The sequence below is a fragment of the Falco punctatus genome, assembly GCF_963210335.1.
Source record: "Falco punctatus genome assembly, chromosome: 2".
NCBI classification, from domain to species: domain Eukaryota; kingdom Metazoa; phylum Chordata; class Aves; order Falconiformes; family Falconidae; genus Falco; species Falco punctatus.
The window spans coordinates 71,061,039-71,082,597 of NC_137581.1; the positions used below are offsets into that span (position 1 = coordinate 71,061,039).

A 21,559-nucleotide genomic window follows, 5' to 3' on the forward strand; every position below is an offset into this window, starting at 1 on the left:
TAAAGTCCATTTTCCAGCAGTTTTCATTCTTATCAAGAGGAACCTCTCACCACATCCATTATTCTCCCACCCAGTCATAAATGTCTAACAATGCAGTTAAACTTAAAGAGTGTAGCTTCTCCCTTAGCAGGGAATCTCTAACTGGATGCTATCTGCATGAATTAGGAACTTGATCTTGTCTTTTAGACCTCTCCCTTTCAAACCAGTAAAAAAAAAAATCATAAACTGACAATACAATCACTTAGGTCTTACTTCATTGGAAATCAAAGCTAAAATCAGGTACAATTCCTCACTGAGGAACTTTTCAGTAGAGAGGCATGGTAAAAGTAATTTGACAAGCTGATTCTCACAGAGCCTCAGGTTTGCACTGAGGCAGGGAAGTTTCCATACAGACACAGAGGGACCATCCCTGAAGTGATGTGTAAGTCACAGGCTTTGTCCCAGAATTAGAACACCAGTTACGCAGAAGGAAACAAACAACTATTTCCATTAGCTGAAGAAAGAAAGAAGAAAAAAAAAAGTGTAACTACAAGTCTATAGACTACAGGTTCTTGCCACTTAGAGGAGAGCTGTGGAATATGTTTTGTTTCCTAAGCAGTAGTAACTTCTGAATGACCACATCACGTCATATTAGACATCCGACTTACAAATCGACTGAACCACAACAACCCATGGAGTTCCTTTCACAGAAACACTGCAGGTACAGGTTAAAACTGAAACCCAGGAAGCCGCGCAGTCAGGAGCGCCAGGTCACATTTACCAGCAAAGCTGCCAGTTCACGAGTTAGCAGATCCAACTCTTCAGAAACACGAACAAGTGAACATACTTTGTTAAGCAGGCCTTGCGCACTAGTTACACACCCTCGCAGTGCTTCACATACCCGTACCTCCCCGACTGCCACAGCCGGCCATGCCGAAGGCACCGCGGTGCCCCGTGCCCGCAGCAGCCGCGCGGAGCGGGCATCACCGCTGCGCCCTCGGGCGAGACGGGAAACTGAGGCCGGGGCGGGCTGGGTTCACCCAAGGTCGCCCAGCGAGCCCGGTCCCCCCGAGGGGCGGGCAGAGCCCGGAGCCACCCGGCCTTCCCGCTTCGGGGAGGCGCGGGGCGGCCCCGCAGCCATGTGCCTCACGGGGAGGAGAGGGAGGGCCGCCGAGGCCACGCACCCCTGCCGCCGGAGCCTCCCGCCCGCCTTCCGCACCCCAGCCGGGGGATCACCCGGCGGAGGAAAGCGGGCAGGGCCACCTCCCGGCTCCCTCCCCTTCAGGGCCGGCGTGAGACGGGCGCCATCCCCCCTCCCGGCCCTCCCTCGGGCCGGGCGCTGCGCAGCGCCTACCGACCTGGGCGCCACGGCCTGCTGCTCCCAGTCACTCCCGCCGCCGCCCGGGCTCATGCGGGGGCCGCGCTGCGCTCGGGGCCGCGCCGCAGGCGAGGAGGCGCCGCCGCTGCTGCTGCTGCTGCTGCCGCCGCCAGCGGAGCCGTCGGGGCCCCGGGGCGGAGGAGACGGGGCCGCGGCCTGGAGGGGCGGGGAAGGGAGAGGCAAGAGGCCTGGCGAGGCGGGCGGCGCGCAGGGGCGGAGGGCAGGCCGGGCCCGCGGGTGCGCCTCCTCTCGCGGACTCACTCGCTCTCAGCCCGAGCCCCGCGCCACCATCTTGGGAGCAACGCGGATATCGGCGCGGCGCAAGCTCGGAGGACTCGCAGCGGGCGGGGGTGGGGGGGGGCAGGAAGGAGGACCCACTGTGTCCCGGCGTGCACCGCGGGCGGGGGCGGGCGGACGAGGCGGCTGCGACACGCTACCCACCGCGCGAAAACCATAGAGTTCCCGGACCGGTTCCTTCCTGTCTTTTCCACTCGCGGCGCCCGGTGGAAGGGGGCCGAGGCGGCGCCTGCGTGCCTGCACGCGTGAGGTGGGAGCCGCCATGTTGGAAGAGGGCAACTAGGGCGATGGGATGGGGGCGGGGCTTCCCTCCCTAAGGAGCGGCGGGCAACCCAGTGCGCGGGGTGGTGACGCGCGGACGGGGCGGAGCCCGCGTTTGAGCATGCGGAGGCTGCCGGAGGGGGGGGGGGGTGGGGCTCCTGCACGGGCTGGGGCTGGGGCTGGGGCTGGGGGTGTGGAGGCGCGCGGCCGTTCGGGGGGCGCGCGGGGCCGCCGGGAGCGCGCGCCTGCGCGCACATACACGAGTGTACGGATGCGCGCACGTACGCACACACATGTGCACATACCCAGGCATACGGCCAGGGGATGTACACGGGCATACGTGTCCGCACACATGCATATACCCAGGCATGCACATGCATGTAGTATGCACATGCATGCAGTATGCACATACATGTGGTATGCACATACATGCATGCACCCTGACGCACAACAGGTGCGCCAGCATACATGTACGCACATGCGCGTGCATACATGCGTTTGCATGTGCACACGTGCCCCCGCACCCGCTTGCCCAGCCACAGGCCGCCCAGCGCTCCGCCGCCCAAGCAAGCACGGGGCACAGCCGCCATAGCACAGCACCGGGCCATGGCTGCAGCCGGCGAGGAGAGCGGCTGCCACCACCTCCTCCAAGCCCCTCAGAGAGGTCCCCACCGAACCCCCGCCACCGCCAAGCCCTGCCACCACTGAGGCCCACCCGCGAGGCTGGGCCTGGCCAGCACGCCCCATGGCAGCCCGCCCAGGGTTTATCAAGTTTAATCTGGGCAGGGGGCCAGGGAGGGAGTGCAGGAAGGGGGACGGCCGGTGGCTGGGTCCTGCTGCTGCCGGCCGAGGCACACGGGGACAGGCAGTGCCTGGACTGGCCGCCCCGGGCCCCTTGGCAGGCGAGGGGAGGCCAGGCCGGGTGGGAGCTGGAGGCCAGCTCGCAGTGAGGTGCAGGGAGGGCCTCACTGTCACAGCCCGCGGCAGAGGCCACCACGGCATAAATTTAGGTCACTGAAAGCCCCGTGTTACCCAAAGCCCAGACCCTGGGTGCCCCCCAGGGCAGAACTGGCTGGCGGTGCTGGGAGGGTCAGAACGCAGCAGGGCCCTGAGCGTGGGCAAGAAGCCCCCTGGTCGTGCACAGCCCTGCGTGAAGCCCGGCTCGTCTGCCCCAACAAATTCTTCCGTTGCCTCTTGGGTCATTTCTTTCCCTCCCCTGCCTACGACCAGGCCTATACATTGCAAGCGTGCCTTTTTTAGGGATTTTAAAAGCAAAAGTAAAATTTGTGTTTTGGCTAGTCAATATTGAAAGCAGGTTGATAAAATAATTTCAAAGTTGGGCAAAGCATATAAAATTTTACTCTTTGGGATATTGAGGTTTTGTAGACGTTAACTATATGGAGCTGCAAGCATGGTTGTAGGGGACTAAGTAGAAAGAAAAAAGGAAAATGGGTCTGAATCTTTCTTACATTATCCCTTAATAATTAAAATAATAAATAATTACATAGAAGTCATTCTACCCTGGCAGAGAGTATACTTTTTCTTTTTAATTAAAAAAGTATAATCTAGAAGCATGAGAACTTCTTAAATGTTAGAATAAGCTGTTAAAACCATCGACATAAATTCTCAAAGGCAAGACACTGAAGCCAAGGGTTTGTTTTGGGCCAGGAAATGTGTGTTTAAGATCTTTAAGAAGACATGGATACATGTTTTTAGCAAAATTTCGGAAGACCTAATGTGTCTGTTACAATGTAATAGCTGGTAAGAACAGTGGACTTAAACTAAATCATTAAAAATCAGCTCAGAGAGTCCTGGTACTCACAGAGAATGTGGTGGGCAGATGTATAATTGAAATACTAAGACTGAGTGAAGTACTCTCCTACTTCAGTGTGGTCTGAAAGCAGGGCACATTGCTGTGCTCAGATAGACATCAGTATGCATCTAAAAATAATAACTGGGATGAACGCAGACTTCTGCATCTGGAGGCTCCCTCACAGCAGCAAAACCTGCCAACTTTGATGTATTAAAATTTCAAATTCAGGACAAAGTTTATTTGCTAAGAGCTTTCCTGTTACCTCAGATAGAGTAATACTAAGAAAACGGCTCTGGAAGGTGCACTCTTTCACTGGTTTTCCCTTGTTGTGCTGCCGAGCCCACATGTCCAGTCCTTATCTCCTGCTTGATTATAAGGATGCTATAGGGAAGCGTGTCACAGGCTAAAGTCCGAGTAAGCAACATCAGCTGCTCTTCTCTTGCCTACAGAGCCTGTCTTCTCATCACAGAAGTGCTCAGGCTGGTCAAGCATAGTTTGCTTCTGGTAAATCCATGCTGGCTGTACCCAGTCACCTTCTTGCTCTTACTGAGTCTGGAAAGAACCTCCCAGAGTTTCAGGTGAAGCTGATCAAGACATGTCCTCCTTGATCATACTCCAGATCCTCCTTGCCTCCAGCCCTTAGAGACTTCCCATGAACACCATGATCGTTCAGAGATGACAGACTGTGGCCTCACAGTGACAATGGCCAGCTCTCAGTGTGCTTGGTCGCTTCCCATCTGATCCCATGGGCTTAGTCCATAACTTCGTCCTCCTCTTGTGTGAGCAGCACCTTTTCTGTCAAGCTTTGCTACTACCCATAGGGATCTGGGAGCCCCAAGACCACACCTTGCCAGTAGCAAGGGCACCGATCTAGTCTTTTCTGTGTCTTGTGCCACTAGGTGCTCTGCCCCATTAAGCAGCAATACCACAATTTCCTTAGTCCTTTTGCTGCTGATGTACCTACAGATGCTCTTACTGTCCTTCACATCCCTCACCCGTTTCAACTTTGGCATATCAGGCTTAGATGATGCTTCTAAAGCCCTTCCTGGAATATACCCCAGACAGTCATGGCATGTAAGCTGTCTCCATAACTTTTATCAGGTCATTTAGCCATCTTCTTGCATCCTTATAGCAGGAAGGACCAGGACTGCTCAAAATATCCAAGACAGGGACACTGTGGATTTATATGATGGCCATCTTCTTTACCACTCATTCTTTCCAAATAGTAGCTGACACTTGGTTTGGAGTTGTTTTTTTTGGCCCTTGCAGAGCATCAGATGCATTTTTTTCCCATGGAACTATCGATTGCAATCCTGAGATCTGGTCCCTAGTTAGTAGTGAGCAGCTCGTGGTCCATCACTGCTCAGAGGTAATATTGCTTAGACATATCACAGGTTTTCCTCTGAAGAAGCCAATGCAATTTTAAGGACGAGGCAGATGATAACAGACAGAGGAAGTGTGCATGATACATTGAGCTGATGTGGATGCTGGGGTTTATGTATTGCACTGAGTGGGTGCAGAGGTAATGGAAGGAGACTTCTCTGAATAGGACACGTATAAAAAGGCTCTGCCTTCTTTCTGTTTTGTGGAGGCATGGGACAAATCACATTGGCTGTGGACATGCAAAGAATGATACGTTAAGGAATATCGCCAGAGCAAATCACTCTATAGCAGTGTTCCATGGATGACCAAGCTGCATGATGGATTTCACTTTGATTCTGCTAGGGAGAAATTGCTATATTTGGGGAAGTACTAAATCACTTTTAGGCTTTATAGCATGTGCTTGCAACTTTTTTTTTTATTACTCTGAAGTAGCTTGACTAGCCATAGATTAACTATGGGCATTGGTTTCTGTTACAAAGGGGGTAATTGTACTTTCCTGCCTCATTTAAGTATGTTACATATTCTGCAGTGCTTGGCTATTAGGGTACAGAAATGCTTTTGCTGCCTGGAGTGCTTTCAGCTACTTTACGTTGGTATAGTCAGCTGCTGGAAAGCAACTGGATCTGTCCAGCTGAGCAGACTCCGAATTTGGAGAAGTCTGATTGGAATTCCTAGTGGAAAAGCCACCACTCCCTCCCTGCTTCCTCCCTAATCCCTGCTGCAGCTCTGGAGCCTGGGTGTGGACTGCAGCTGAGGCGAACAAGTGGTTTGACTATTTTGCAGCCATCCCCTCCACAGAGCAGGCTCCAGTGAGGTGCTTCAATTGCGTGGCTGAAGTAATGCTTTGTAAAAAAGTAAAAATCAACAATTATAGCTAATAACCTGGTCACTAAATAGAAGCCACACAGAATATCTAATCTTAACATTTGAACATTTGGAAACAAGCGTTTTTTTTAACTGCTGAAGGGGATCAAATACGACTTGCCTCATACAAAAATTATATGGAATAGGCAGCGGTTTCCAGCAGGAGGAAAAGGACATTAAAAATAGAATCCCAAGCCTCTTTCACCATTTACTATTGATGCTGGAGAAATGCCATTGTGAACCAAGTCTGCTGCATATTAATTTCAGTAGACATTGATGTCTCATTTCAGAGCTTTGTAGAAAACAGTTTCCTCTGGAGATGTCTTCGTAAACGCACGCAAAACACCGAATGTGTCCTGTTTTCATTTCATGTGAAACCCCCAATACAAAAGGCCTGGTAATACTTTTTTTGTGTGTTGACTTCTAATAATTATGTGAGTGAAAATCAGATTGTGGGGCTCTGTAAGTGTAACCTCTTAGATGATAGCATCTTTTTGTGAACAATCTACCTTAGCTAATCCTCTTTAGACGGAAGGGGTACACTGAAGTGTTATGAGCCTTTAGGAGCCAAGGCAAAAGCTTCAGCTTGCTGACAGCTGAAGCCTTTATGCCTGCCTTTGCAGATAAAAAGATAAGGAAGGAGAAAAGATCATCAGCAATATAGTGAAATAATGAAGTCCTGAGGTAGAGTTTACTCTGGGCAACTGGGAGGTAAAAAATCCCTGTGGTGGGTGGATGATGATGATGCTGGACTGCGGTGGTCCGTACTCTCATCTGTTCCTCCCTTTCCCTGGTAGAAGTTTGGAGATGGATGGAACATTCTTGACTCAGATCTCATTTTCAATGCAGATAGGGAGACTTGAGCTCTTAAGGCTATCTATAGGGGACTGCAAGTCAGTTGGCTTAATACAGTGTAATCCTTAGCTTAAGTAGGCGGTGAAGGGAAGACAGCGCAGTGGAGTGTGCATAGCCAGGCCTTGGCAGGCGGGTGAGCTGCTTTGAGCTCAAGCCCTGGATGCAGGAGAAGTCAGGTCACAATTGAAGTGGGTGTTGCTTCTAACGTTTTCTCCTCTCATTCCTGGCATGATGGTGAGGAGTTAACTAATTTAAAGTGGTTAGTAACGTGCCCCCCAAAACTTAAAGCCTGTCCAACCCCTTCTGGCCACTCCACCCTTTACCCCTTATGGCAAACGTGACCCCTCTTTGTACTGAGAGCTGTGGTAAAACTCTCAGTGGAGTCAGATACGAGTGATGCAAGTGGAAACAGGGAAACAGGCGCTTCACTTCTAAGAGTCATCTGGAGATGGACTAGATATGATTCCCACCACCACATATATGTTTGTATACAGGTGTGGTTTTTTGCCAACGTTGATTTTTAGTGTCTGAAACCCATCTTAGGTTTTGTTATTGGTTTGGTATGTAGGAATAGCAAAGAGAATGTTTAAGATCTACCAAATCACGGCTTTTTTTTATTCACAAGACAGAAACGTTAGTTTGAAAAATATAGAAGCAAAATGCAAGCAGTGTCCAGAAAAGTTTATTTCATCCCTTGACTAAACTCAACATTGCCTTTTGTCAGGTATGCCTCCAATTAACTTAAATCCCCCCCACCTGGAGAAAGAAAAGGTGATGAGTGATCAGCGATCATACTGTTGAGAGTGGTTTTCAATATTTCATTCTAGGATCTGAGCTACTTTACCTCTAGTTCTTCATCTTAACCTGAAGGACTGCACTTTTCTGTGGGCATTCCTGAAGGGCTATGCATGCTTCTGAGTTCTGAAAAGCACATTTGATCTCCCCTTTCTCCGCACAAAGAAATTAACTGGTCTCTTGATTGAGGTGTGATGTAGAGGCTCATGTTGTCTTGAAGCGGTTCCCATTTCTGGGATGAAGACTGAGCTTGATCGAGTGAGGTTGTTTTGGTTCCTCCCTGCAAGCCGAGGGAGATTTCCCGCTGTGTTTTGCTGAAATAAGCTCATCAGGGGAGAGCCTTGTTTTCCCTGAATGCTTTGCTTGGCACAGTGCCCTCTGTAAAGAAACAGGGTGAAAGGGGAAGCAGCTCATGTGCACCCCTTCGTCTCCGAGTCTAGTGTACCATCTCTCTGCCAGCCTTGCATTTACCTCCTCCAGTCTTCTTGAAGGAGCAGAATAGAAGACATTTCTGTTCTTCCCCATGGGGTGAGGGATTTGTGCTTTGCTGCAGGTCTCCGTGATAGTTCCTTTGGTCACCTCCGCAGATGAACTGGAAATGCTCTTTTTTTTGGCCATTCTGCATTCTTTCCAGTTCTGTACCATGAAGATGCTGGCACTGCAGGGATTTTCAACCCAGTTTTTCTGCCTTTTTGCTCCCTGCTGTGCTGTATCACGCACTTTTCTACACTCACAGCCTGGCCCTGGTTCCTGATGTGGTGTCTGGTTTCAGAAAGAAGTCTTGAGCGGTTGCTGTAGTTGTGAAAGATGCTTAGGAGCAGTACTTTTATTTACTCAGAGATTTTGTGGGGACATCTTGATATGTTCTGCAGCACGCAGCGCAGCTGAAACTGCCTTACATCACATAGCTATGCAGGTTTGGGTGAACTGTTGTGTTGATTGTAAAAGAGGAGCCTGACTGACAGCTGGTTTTCTGACCACATGCCTACATTATTTTTCCAAGATATATATAGAAGTCTGACTTGCTGAGCAGAGCAAAATGACTTTGTGCAATTAATGTGACATGCTTAATAATGGTTGGAAGGGTGCAGGCATCTGCATTTATCAACCTGCCATGGCTAAAAAAAAAAAAAAAGTCTGACAAAGAATTCCAGCACAAACACAGCGCATGTTTTTATAAAACAAGGGACTGCACAATGTCCAATTGGTAATACTGCTTTTGAGACAAGCCATTCAGTTTTTCGAAGAGAAACTTGTATCATGCCAGAAACTCACTTTACCCTTGGGTTGTACTACAGAGTGACAAACTCAGTTTACAGCTTTTCTTCTTTGGCATTTTAATGTCGTAATTAGTTTCCTATTTAAACAGCTCATTCCTTGAATACAAAGTATCTTTTGGTTATTAGGACTGCAGCAGTACCTTGGTGAGAGCAGGTCCAGCCAACTATCCATATTTTTCCCAGTCAATAAATGATTTTTAATAGGTCGTCATGATATAATTGAAAAAATTGAAGGCTCAAGTAATTAGCATACATTGTGCAGCTTTCCACAGCTGGTATTTTTATACAGTTGCATTGGTAATACTGTTGTACTAATTTTAAAAAAGGGAAGTTTTAATTTGAAAAGGAGGGCACTCCCAAGGGGTGTCTGCTTGAAGATGAAACCTTATTTAGCTTGAGAAGAAAAAGCATCAGCCACAGCTCCAGCCTCTCAGCTCAGGTGCTGGAAGATGCTAGAAGAGAAGCCCGGCTCCCTTCCTTTCCTCAGCAGCAGTACTCATTTTACTGTAGCTCTTGCTGCTGCAGACACAGCTATTCCAGGTTGAACCTCCTGTAGCTATTGGGACCTACCCTACAATATGTCCTTATCCAAAAGGTGGAGTATACAAGTCACAACATTCTTTCATCAGTATATAAACACCAGATGCTTGGCTGACTGCCCTTTGCAGGAAGATACAGAAATAGAAGGGGATAGGGGAGAAGAACAGTTTAAGGTGCCTTAAACATGCCTTATCAGAGTGAAATGCCTGATTTTAGTATTAGGAGGAAATCTAATTCCTGCGTTTGGGGTCTTGTTCCCTGCCTTACTTCCAAGGAACATCAGAGGAGGGGGGAAGGACAAAGATGTGGGAGGCATTGACTATTGAAAAGCATAGCTGTGGAGAAAGGGATGAAAATGTTAGTTTATTACCAAAGTGGAGATGGGTTGTGTTTGAACCCAGAGGTTAAAAGTACTGTAGCTTGTTTGTCTCTTGAGGCAACCACTGTCCCCCGTGCTGAGCTCACTGCAGAAGTGTAGGATTGGGATATGCCGTACAGATAACTGCTGGAGGATGTAGTTTTATGCCTGGGTTCCTGCTACAGGGTGTGCAGGCTGTATCTGACCCATGTGCCTGCATTGCCGTTCTATGGAAACTACTGTATAATCCCCATCTCAGCCCCATGTGACATTGGCCTGTGGCCATGTCACACTTCTTGACCCCAGAGCTGAAGTATACTCTGGGCTAGTAATACCTGTGTTGCAGAAGATATCATCCAGGCCATTATGTACCCAGCAGATGCATTCAATAAGTGTTTTGTTCTGGGAAAGTATTGAACATGTATCCCATGCATGTCAATCCACCACTGCCCAAACATAGATCTACAGTAAAGGGTCTTCTTTCATTTGTGCTTTTGCTTTCACAGCTTTGCTGTCTTAATTTTATATGTTGTAATATTAGAAAACAATACTTTCTCTCTGTCATGCTGAAGAAATACAGGTATTTTAACTGAGAAAGCGAAATACACAACAGAGGAAAATCCAGTTGAAATATGTGGGAGTTTTGCCTGAATAAGTACTGAAAGGTTTGGCTCTTGTGATGGAAATAGACCTTGGAGTTTTACCAAGGTGCTTCATTGCTCCTTGTTCCCATTGCTTTCCTCTTTCAAATACGATGACTGGAGCTGTCTGGATGCAGAACTCATTTGAACTAAAATTAAGTATCTTTTAAAGCAAGATCTTCATTCTCTGGTCTCTCAGAAAGCTCAGGTATGAAACAGTGTATTGCTTTGTGTGCTTATTTTCTAAGGTGATGTTTAATCTGGGTGAATTTTATATCGAAAAGGCCAGACTTGTGAGCAAATTATTGTGTTGCTAAAGATCGGACAAGCTCCTTTGAACTAGTTTCTTTACTAACCTAGAGTGATCATTTATTGCAGGCACTTAAAAATAAAAACCAGGCACTTCACACTGTTTAGAGACATTGAAGAGGAAATATAGAGCTTTTCATGCACATGAGAATCAGATTCAAACAGGTACAATAAATGTTAATTGTGACTTCTTGTCAGGCTTTCCTTTGTAAGCCTACAAGTTCCCTGACAGCCTTGCAATTGCAGAAAGTAATATTAAAAAAAACAAAAAAAAAAAACACCACAGAGCAGATGTGATTCTGTGCCTAGGGATTATTCTGTTAGCCTGAAAGATTGAACTGACATGACTTTTGCAAAAAGAAGCAGCAGGTAAGTGCCTATATGCTTTTTTACAAGTGATGCCTGATTTCAGAAGTATCTCATCTGGTATACTCAGCTATCTAGAGAGGATATTGAAAATTAATACAATCTCACTCTTCTAAATTGATCAAAATTGGTGTCATTACAGACATAAAGGCATTGTAAAGCTGAATGAATGCTCACAAACTTCAAGGGTAAGATCCTTATACGACATAGATTCTGTAACAGTGGACATCATGGTGTAGTCTGCTGGTTTTCAGTTTCTTATTCTTACTGTATGAACAAGACTGAATGCTTGCCTGTTGTTTAGGACTTCCTATCTGTAATGACCATAAAGGAGGTGAAAAGTCATAAAAATTGCATCTTCGAGACTCAATCACTAGTGCAAACTTCTGTGTTGGAATGGAAAGTTTTCTTTCAAGGCAAAACTACCCTCTCCAGCTTGGAGTGAGCAGCTGGAAATTGCTGAAGGGCCTGTCCCTCAGAGGGGAAATGTGGTAAGATGCATTGTGTAGGATGAGGTTTATCTGTCATTACAGTATCCACACTGGTGTTTCTAAGACTGCCATGTTATGCTCCAGAAGGAACATCCTCCAGTTTTCATCTTTTAATTTTGGTTAATTCCATGCTTACAGGCACCGTTATACTCTCCGCTTTTCAATTAAATAAATGAGCTCCTAAATATAAGAACTGCCCCCACCTGCTTTTTTTTTTTTTTATGTCTCCATAAAAACACTCCTACTGAACCTGAAAGCAAGATTTACACACAGTCTTTGCCTTGAGAGTGAATACTGTGGTTTGATTTCTCTGCCAAGACTCCAGGTTCTCAACAGCTTCATTATAAGCATGTAGGATCCTCAGCTAAGTGTTATATAGTATAGTAAGTGCTTGTAGTAATTTATGAACTGGATTTAAAGTTGCACAGTGATTTCTAATGCTATAATGCTTGTAATGCTGGAATTAATACTTTCATACAGTGTGTCATAAGTGCATCATATGCTTAATTACTAATTAAGGCATAACTAGCTAAAACACTAGCTATCATGCCTAAATCCCCACCCCCAAATAAAGTGATGCCAAATCTGTAAAATCATGAACTGAAAGTTCTTGAAAATAATATCAAAATTAGTGTCAAAACACTCAGGACTAGATATGAGCCCTGAAGTTGAACACCAAGTGAAGTTCTGATCCTCGGTCTTACTGTGGCAATATGCACATATTTGGGTAAGGATTGCATAAGGAACAACACCTTTATACTTCAGGTTGAACTTTCTTTAGAAGAAGAAAACACCTCTCATGCTGTCCCGTCACAGACACAGAGGGCATGTGACCTTTATCTTCCTTCCACAGACACACGTGTTTATGGTGAGGGACAGCTGGAGAGGCCACCTCACAGAGTGACACCCATTGATGATTCCTTTGTGCTCATATTTCAGATTCCACTCTCTTAAATTAGTAAAAATAAAAGTATACTTAGTACAAGAGAAGCTCATTTTCCATGCTGTTTATGCCACAGACTATATGCAAGTCTTGTGAATGATGGAATATTTGAATTGTAAAGTCTTTTACATTACATTTACATTAAACAACATCCTAGGCCAAGTCTTCCCTGACCTACCTGAGCAAATAATTATCTTATGTATGAAGATTATGATTTGTCTCATTTTCAAGGAACTGTTTCTAGCAGTGGCTGGGCTAGAAAGCATTTTGTTTTCCTTAGCTTGTCTGTTTGTATTTATCTGTGTGTGTGATGCATGAAAAGACAAGGCAAACAGGATAAAAGCTAACACTTGGAAAGGTTGCTTTGGAGTATTAAAACCTACCTGTACTGGGATATCATACACCTATGACAAAGACAATTTTTATTACCCTAATAAGGAATTGGTAGGAAAAAAACAGTGGGTTATTTTTAATTGAAAAAAAAAGTTTTGTGGTTTTAATGACTCCACACATTGTTAACATAAAATGGGGAAAAATGGAATACATTGCTAATTGTTTATATAGATGCATTGTAAATCTAAGTAAGCATTCATAAGGAATGACCTTACTGATGAAACCCTTATATGATATAGATTCTACATCAGTGGTTATCACTATGTAGTCTGCTGTTTTACAATTTTTTTTACTGTATGAGGAAGACTTGATGTTTGAAATGATGTATGATATTGTTAGTTTTGTGGCTGTGAAAATGTTTTCAGTCAAGGCAGCATAGATGAACTGGCTTCAGGGAAAGCATCACAAGGGATGTCTTTTCTTTGTGGGCGCTGGCAGAAGCTGATTATTGAAACAGAGTTGCTCCCTGGAAGTTTGTGCCAGGTTCTGATAGCTGGAAAGAGTGACGATTACTTTAGGGTTGTCTGTGAAAAGCTAAATTTTATCTGTAGGTAAAGCAATTATAAAGGTAACATATGCACTGTTATCACAATATTAATTTTTTAGCCACTTGGGAAAGTAATGTGAGAGGCTTTGGACAGTCCCCATTGTTCACAGGGAAGGTCAAACGAGGCAGGTTTTGCAGCTTCAGTTGTTTGTACTGTTCTTTGCAAGAAGAGGGATTGTAATGTGCGGAAACCTTGCCATAGACTGAAATTCTCTTTCAGCTGTCTTGTGATTTGAGTTCTGAAACCTGATTTTTCATATATGAATTCATGAATACAAATAAAAGGATCTTGTATCTTTAGTAGAATTCCTTATGATGGTTGTATGTTGTGTTTTCTCCCTGCTCAATGGAAGTCATCTCAGGTGTCTACCTCAGCTGGAATTTCAGATTCCATTTATATTGTAGGAATACGGTTAAAATCAATATGATTAATTTTATTCCTTTTTTCTTTTATTTGATGCATCTATACACCACCTCCACATACACTTACACTTAACACAGATATAAACTGAGCAGCAAAGTTAACTAGCAAGCATAGACTAAAGGACTGAAATACCCTTTGAGCTCTCTGGACTTCTCAATAACATTGTGGAAGTGGTCTGGTTAAACAACTAATTATCCTCAAAGCATCCTCTGAAGTTGATTAAATTTGGTCTTTGCCAGGGAAAGGGACTTTGAATGGTATATCCTCCGAGACATGAGGCATCTATTTGGGCAACCACGAGGATGCCTCTAAGCTGTGGTACCGGCACCCTAACAACACATTAGAGAGAGAGCCAGCACACATCACTTCTCCCCCACTGCCTACCCTGGTTTCCATTGGAAGAAAATTTATAAGAAATTCAAGGAAGAATCTGTGGTGGGCTCCATCAGTCCCCTCATCTGGACACTGATGGACTGAAGCTTTGGGACACAGTGCAGAAGGCATTGCATTTGCATGTGTTGCATCAGAGCCCTCTGGCTAATGAGTTACTAGGCTGAAAATACCTGGTACTGGATTTGGACTGGAGAACTGAATTTGGAAGCCAGTGGAGTTTATGCAACATGGGAGTTGTATGGCCCCAGGGAACAAACCTGGGTGTGCAGCTGCCTGAGATCTGAGTTGAGCATAGAGTAACAGCACTTGGGGAATTGCAGTGAGGTCTACACCTCCAAGAGAGGCTTCCAACTCATTAACCAACTGGACAGGCAGAACCAACCCTGGCTACTGCTGCTGGCCATCACATCCTGAAACAATGTGAGATTCAAGCAGGAGACTTTATATTTGGGGATCAAATTCTTGAGGGGATGTAAAATGGCCCCCTCACGTCTTCTGCAGTGGGCGGCAGATGAGTCATCCTTGCTGCAGAGTGTTACACACCGAGCAGGGATGGGATTTTCCAGTGCGTTCAGTACTGACCTAATAACTTCCTTACTGGTGTCATGCAGAACAGAAATGGACCAGGGCTAACCATTTATTGCAGCTATTTAAGTAAGTGGTGCAAGTAACACTTCATATGTATAACTTGCAGGAAGTCCAAGGGCATTGTGGTGGACATCTGAGCCACGGGGAGGGCAGGTCACAGAGAAAGAACTTCCTTCTCAGATCTCCTGGCTTTTGTTCTCAAAGATTTAAAACAGGTTTTGCCTTCATAAACCAAGTGGTTTTTCCCAATTCCATCGTTTAAGTCTATGGTGCCCAAACCGAATGGCCTTTAACGTTAGTCTTTAAATCTTTTAATGTAGTGATTAAACATGACAGGGATTAAGTCCCTGTCCAATTGCAGCTCACCTGGGTGTGTTGCTGGTTAGATGCAGAGCACAAAGCCAAATGCTCTTAAGCACCCAAGCATACTGCCGATTTAAAACACAGCAAGCCCCGTCACGTCTGGTGATTAGGAGGCATTTCTTTTTTATTGTAGATAGAGTGGAACAAAAAGCTGATAAAAAGAAAGTTTTCCAGAGGAAAAAAATAGATTGTGGACAAATGTGTTAGAGCAGAAACGGAAGGATTTTATCCTAAATATTTTTAAAATATATATGGTATAGTTTAGATAAACTTATGAGGTATCTAGTCTAATGGAAAAAGAACTTACGTGTCCAGGAAAGAAACTAAATTACGCATACAGGGCAAATTAAATAGATTTTGACACAAACCCCATTAACTAATAAAAACATTTTTCTGGTTACCAAGTCACCTAAAAATCTCCCAGGAAATGTCAGAAAGAAGGTGCCTGTCTGAGCCATGGAGCTTTTAATTATATCAGTACACAGCACAGTTATTCTTGAGGATTTTTGCCTCAGTATGTTCTTTTTCCTCCTCATTGTTTTATGTGGGTCTTAAGGTTAACGTACAGTTCATGCATGATTTAAACCCTGTTCTGGAGATAATGTCCTTTTCTTCCTCCTTGGCCTTTCCCTACTATGCTAATTACTATAGCAACTGAGTGCTTCACGTGGCTTTATTTTCATAACATCTCAAAGCGATGGTTAGGTAGCATTACTGCACTTTGCAGATTTACAATAGAAAGTTTGAGGTAAAAAATGAAGTAAGTTTTTTAATTTATTGAGGGAAGTACCATTTCAAGAAAAATAAATTGTCCATTGGTGGGTATTGCTTTTAGCTGGAAACCACTCTGGAAAGTGTGATTATGTCACTCTGGAAGTGTGATGCTTTCGCCCCCCCCCCGCCCCCCTCCAGAAAAATAAAATTAAGATGTTTTGTGTGCTTGAATTACGAGGAACACATTTGGGTTTTTTGGACTGGCTCCAAATATATAATTTGAAATCTCTTCTCTTTTTAAAAAGAAGTAAACTTGGTCAGTGGAACAGAATCCTTGGCAGGCTGTGTCTCCTAATGCGTGTTCTCTGTACAGAGGTTACGTGATGCTTCATGCTGTGGTAGATGGAATCAAGACTGGGAGCCTGGGTTTCTAAAAAGCAAAGGAATCACATACTGTTGATACCTGTGGACATGACAACAGCCAGGACAAAAGTGCGAGTTTCCCTGCAGGACTGATACCAGGTATGCAATGAGGAAGGCAGCAGAGAGCAGCTGCCAGCTGCCCTGTGCAGGGTGGCTGAGGCTTTTGGGAGAGTTGGGATGCTTTGTCAGAAACTTTCATAGGCATTTCTGGAAAGAAAAGAAAAAAAAAGCCTCAACGCCTCTCAGCTCCTGAGGACAGAAGCTTTTGCTTTAATCTTTCTATTTTTTCTTTGTACACTGCTTTGCACCTCTTGCTCTCTCCTGATGACATGTGCTCACCTTTCTTTGCATTCCCAGTTGTCCCTAGGCTTCTGTGCTTCTTGTACCATGTTTATTTATACATTGCTCTTCCTACTGCCTTCCTGAATGCCAGTCCCTGCTTTGCTTTTTCATGCTCTCGCTACTCAGCCAGTCCTAGTTTTCCTTTTCTACTCTCCCTGCTTGCAGTTTCCCTCATGGGCTTGCCAGCCTCCAGACCTGTGCCCTCCTCATTTTGCCCTCCTGATCTATTTTGCCTTTTCCTGTCCCAGCTGCTGGTCCTCATCTGCTCCCTGCCTCCCCCAAACCCTGCGGACTATGCTGATCCCCAGGCACTCCACATCTGAATCAGATGTCTTCTTACACAGTGCTTGGATGGCATGTTGCTCTGCAGTTTTGGCCACTGCTGAAGCATCCCAGAGCCACAGAAGGATGGCTCTGGGTGAAAGCAAGCAAATCCAGCATGTGGCAGCACTGTCAGTCGCTTTGAGGAGAGCTTTCTGGAGGTGGAGAGGCTGTGGACATCAGTAGAGGTGCTCATGGACAAGCAAGATCTATAAAACAGGATCCTTCAGCAAACCTGGGGAGGATGTCGGGGGCAGAGTCGCAGTGGAGAGGGAATGTGGGTGGCAGGCAGGGGGTCAGTGTGGGAGACTGCCCTGTTCCTCCATGGTGGCCTTTTAGACAGCCCCGTTATTGCAGGCTCCTCCCCAGGGTTTGCTTTTCCTGTCCTTTCCAAGGGAGCAAGAGTTAACACAGAGGGTGGCAGCTGGACATGGCCAAAGCCCTTGGCATGCCTGCGTGACCTGGCTGCTGGCACCTGCCTCCTTCACTCTCCCTGACCCATTGCCCTCCATGCACAGGGCTGCCTCCTCTCTCAGGCAGAAAGACGGTGTGAGGCAGGTGCTGTTTCAACTCTGCTCTCTTTTTTTGAGGCACAGCGGTGTGATCTGGCTATGATTTCTTGGGGAGGAGTAAAGGATGCTCTGGCCCTTCACAAAATCCCTTTGCATGAGCTGCTGCTGGAGGGAAGCTGCCCTCCGATGGGGAGAGATTTTTCTGCATGGAAGATTATTTGAAGCAATGTGCAAGCAGGGGTGGTCAGAGCGGTCCTCCAGTTCAGCTGTTGCCTAACCCTGATTTCAAGGTTGTCTGAGGAGGGCTGAAGAAACAGGGAACTGGTGCATAAACTGAGGACAAAGCACTCTGAAACCGAAAAGGCTGCACCCTAAGGAGGAAAGACACCATCTACGTGGCAAAGAAACTGTAGTCTGCTTACTGCTGGACTTACCTGTACTTTATTTCTGAAAACTGTTCATCTGTATGAGTAGTACAGCTGAGTTAAGTTTAAGGAAAAAAAGACTTTTGCCCAAAGGTATTCTCTGTCCCAGCAAATGAACTGAAAATATAAAACATATGGGGCAATCTGATTTTTGACAATAGTTTAAAAAAAAAGAAAAAGAAAAAGCTTTTACTGTGTATTTTAGAGTTTCAAGGACAGCAAAATTCACTGGCGTGATTTAGCTGTATCCGGAGAGCTGATGCAATCCATATCAGTAGGGAATTGCTTAACACATCTGGGCAGGGTTCCTGCTGGTGGCGTCTGCTGGACGTCTTTGTAGTGTAATAGGTGATATGTGGGTGTTTTGGGGCCCCTGCTCTAGATTCCTCTCTTTGAGCCTGTCATTCCTGATTGCCGTGTTTGCTGATGGTCACCAGCTGGGTCCTGACTTTGAGGCTGGGCTGTCCCACCAAATGAACATGCACATTTGAGCTCATGGTGCCTCAGACCCCCCAAAAGTATGGATAGAAATGGTAGAGGCCTTTCTGATTGCTTCAGTTGGTGTATTTTGCTATTATTTGTATTTTCTTTTTGGTCTGAGAGGCTCCCCAAAGAGGATTTAAGTCCCCTTGCACTGAGTTTCCCAGGCAAAGTGATCATGAGCATTGACAGTAAAAGTGCCTGTGTCATACCCTCCGCAGAGAGAAGCAGGAGGTGAAGACAGCAGGTACCTTGAACACTGCCACAATGGTGGTCATTGCAGTAAGCAAAGATCCCAGGAAGCCTATAAGCTTATAAAAACCCTTTTCAGCTAACATAAAGCATTGCAGCTTCCCTCTCACAGCTGACCAGAGATTTACTGAGTTTACACTCAGTTTAGGATCCTCCCAAAGCGCTTACATCCTCCACACGAATAATCCCTGGCTCCTGCTAAATGTCTGTACAGTCCAAAAATAATTTATATCTTTATGCTTTCAAATATTACTGTTGCTGCAGGGAAATCCCCGCTGTTTCCTCCTCGGCTTTCTCTTTGCTGCTCTCCCCCTTGCTGGTGAGGATTGGGCTTGACCGCAGCCGACTTTGCTGTCTCACTCCCTGCAGCTGGGTGCCAAGCATTACGGAGTGATGCAGCCGCTTTTCCCCCATTCCCTCCATCTCCCCTGGCTGCTGCTGCTCCCTCAAAGCCCCAGGGCTGCCGTTTCTGCCCGGGGCAGGGAGATGATAAGGCTCTGAGCATTTGCTGGGGGCTGGCTTGGTGCAGTGGGTCTGAAGGGTGCAGCGAGGTGAGGGAGCAGACGAGAGGCCGAGGGACCACCCGAAAGCTCCCAGGTGGACGATGCCAGGCTCATCTTTTTTCCCTCCGAGTTATGAGCTGGCAGTACGTCCTGCCAGGTCTGGCTGCACAGCTGGGCTGGCTGCAGTCATGCTGGGAAGCTCGAGCCTTTCTCTTGACTTGCATTTTTACTTATTTTACCATTTTAAACAGTCTTGTAGGAACAGAGCTATAAGATTTTCTTTCATTTTTGAAGGGTGTGGACTTCCTTTTTCAGAGGTGAATTCTTTGTTGTCAAAATATGTATATAACCTTGGGATCCCAAAAGCCTGTTTTAGAATCTGTGAATGGGCTGCACATGATTCTCTTACAAACTGTCACTTTAAAGCACTTCTCTTTTTCTTCCATTGGATCTTAATGGACCTTACCGAGACTGAGGGGGGAACCAATTCAGTTTTTGCTAATATTCTGCATTGGTAAAACAATACAAACCCACCTCTTTGTTTTTTGTGGGAGGAAGGAAATAGTTATGAAAAAAATGTAAGGATGTGCACACATGCTAATTTTGATTCAGAAGTAGAAGTGATGGCAACTAACACTGACAAAATGGAAGTGTATTTTTTGCTCCCATCGGGCTTTTTCATGAGCCTAAAGCACTGTCACAGAACTCTACTGGTTGTTGGTTTAAAAAAATGCAATAAAGTTATGATGCCATTGAAATTTCTGTGAATTTAATAGATATGAGCTGTTAAGGCTGTGAATAAACCCTAAAAGACCTAGCTTTTCTCTTGCCTGTTTGAAATATGGTGGTTTATCATGACTGTTGTCATTCTTGCTGCCAGTCTGAGATGCTGATACTAAATTTCAATATTTTGAAGAATCTCCTATAAAACAAAGTAAACAGAATCTGCATTAACATGGACAACTCACATTCCACTCTAATTGGTACATTATAATTTTCCCTCTTCCTATTCTCCTTCTGGTTTTCGAAAGTACTTTTTAGTTTCTCCAAATCACATTGTAAATTTAAATTCTGGCTTAGCTGATCTATTTTTCTGTTTTAGAAAAGTCAAGATGGCTTGGCAAAGCACATTCATTTCCTTCAGATGGGAAGGGTTTCACTGAAGTCTTAGTGCACAAGACACAGTCCCCTCAGAGCTGAGCTGCTTTGTTACTTACACAGATGCAAAGCTGTCCAGCTGGAGGAGTTGCTACTTGCAAAGGCATGGGTAGGAAAGAAAGGTTCCCGCTGTCGCCCCCCCACCCCCCACCACCCCCTCCCCACCCTCCATGTTACCTGTATATCCAAGACCAAGTCCAAGTCTTTGGGTGGGGTGCCTGCAAGGCAAGCCATGACGGAAGGGATCTTGCTGCTGCTTTTTCTTTCAGGTTTCGCACACATGCTCGCACTCTGCCACAGTTGTCTCTGCCACAATCGCTTTGGTCTTCCCTGGATTAAGTTTTTAACTTAAGCTGCCTGTCTCAGCTGAACTTCAAAGAACCCAGGAAAGCACATCATCTGGTTACAGGGAGCAGAGGTGCAGAACCAAGTGACATGAGAGCACCGGTGCAAATCCAGCTGATGCCATTGCAGAGGCTGAAGGTATCAGACTCACCTTGTTTCATTTTTTTGTTTGTTTTATATTTACACTGTGTCCTGCTGGCATCAGCAGAGAAGCTTGAGCTGGAGATGATCACATAGACAAGCCTGTCCTTTCTGTTCATTGGCTTTCATCATCTGTTAAAAAAGTTTTCTACACTCTGAGCTGCTTAAAGACTTTTGACTTTACAGTTTTTTTTCACTGAAATCCTTCTACGTATCTCTGATCGGTCTGAGAAGTCTTATGCAGACACAGAACTGGGTTGTGAAAGGTCTGTGAATAATCATTTCAGGTTAATATTCCCTGCCTGGTGCTGGACAGCAAAGTATCTCTGTACGTACTTAAATGCTGACCATTCTAAGCACTGGTTCAAAGCTTACAATGCTTATTGCAAAACCTCACCGACGGGTTGATAATTATCTGTGTACTGGAACAGCCCCTCTATACAAAAAACTGAAAATCAAAGAGCAGATCATGTTGAAGGTGTTCTCAGCCGTATTTGTTTCTGTCAGTACATGCTGAGAGTCTGAAGAGGAGAGGTGTGTGAAATTCTTCCCAGGCCACGCCTGGCTGTTGTTGCCTGCTGCTCTGCCCGGCTGTCCCCTTTGGCTGTGCTCAGAGGATGAATGCTTGCGCTGAAATGGGGAAAATCTCAGAGCGTGCATGGCCCTCAGAACAGTAGCTTGC

At 45.7% G+C, this 21,559-nt stretch overlaps 1 protein-coding gene across 7 annotated transcripts in view; it reads right to left on the reverse strand.

The window, feature by feature from the left end:
- The window catches only part of UBE3A (ubiquitin protein ligase E3A), a 54,382-nt gene extending 52,481 nt beyond the window's left edge, over positions 1-1,901 (reverse strand). For 6 of the 7 annotated variants that reach the window (XM_080377373.1, XM_080377369.1, XM_080377366.1 and 3 more), the window contains exon 1: positions 1,338-1,719. The gene's annotated coding sequence lies outside the window, so the exon portion shown is untranslated. Of the gene's footprint in view, positions 1-1,337; positions 1,720-1,798 lie in introns of those variants that run through there. The other variant, XM_080377368.1, reaches the window with a different exon arrangement.
- Positions 1,902-21,559: the final 19,658 nt, after the last annotated feature.